The sequence below is a fragment of the Odontomachus brunneus genome, unplaced genomic scaffold (genome assembly GCF_010583005.1).
Source record: "Odontomachus brunneus isolate Ranch 3 - 2012 unplaced genomic scaffold, Obru_v1 Obru_scaffold_245, whole genome shotgun sequence".
Classification (NCBI taxonomy): Eukaryota; Metazoa; Arthropoda; class Insecta; order Hymenoptera; family Formicidae; genus Odontomachus; species Odontomachus brunneus.
In genome coordinates this window covers 316,320-317,126 of record NW_022639695.1, presented here as the reverse complement: position 1 = coordinate 317,126, position 807 = coordinate 316,320, and positions in this window count along the sequence as shown.

Genomic DNA, 807 nt, shown 5'->3' with positions numbered 1-807 from the left:
AAGATATATCGCACGTATATTTTACAAATATATTAGTGATGATTATGATAGATAGTCTGAATATATCTGGGAGAATGTTTTTGATAATAATAATGATTAAATTTATAATAAAATATATAATTAGTACAAAATGTGCTTAGTAAGTCAATTTTCTACCGATATACTAATTTATATACATATTAAACAATTATCAATATAATGTAGACATTACCCTTGATAGCCAAACGTGCCAAAAGCAAATTTCGGCAAAGCGTGCTGCAAGTTTTATCAACAGAATAACGACAAAATTGCAGCACGATTTGCTATATCAAATAATGTCGGCAAAATGTGTGCAATATTGCGACACGACCTGTTAGCAAGTGTGATAGCAAACTGCTGACAAAAACCGGACAAGCTATCATTGGTAGTATGACGGCATATTGATAGCATAAACTGAGCAAATCGTGCCGAGCAATATGTGATAACAAATTTGCAGCAAATAGCGAACAAGATGTGCCGAGCAACGCGTGACGGTAAATTTGCGGCAAAAATCGAACAAGACGTGCCGAGCAACATATGACGGCAAACTGACCACAAAAGCCGAGCAAGTCGTGCCAAATCTCATGCAACATATGAGGACCATACGAAACACGTTTGTTAGTGAAGTTGAAGTGGAGTAACATATAGGACGACAGACTTGAAGAACCAAAGATCTCGAGTTCAAATCTAATGTGAGTAAGGAATTTTTTCCAAGAGAATATACACTGAGATACTTACGTTCTACATGATTAGGAAGAGTTCAATAATAAAAGCCACTGGTCTTATCTT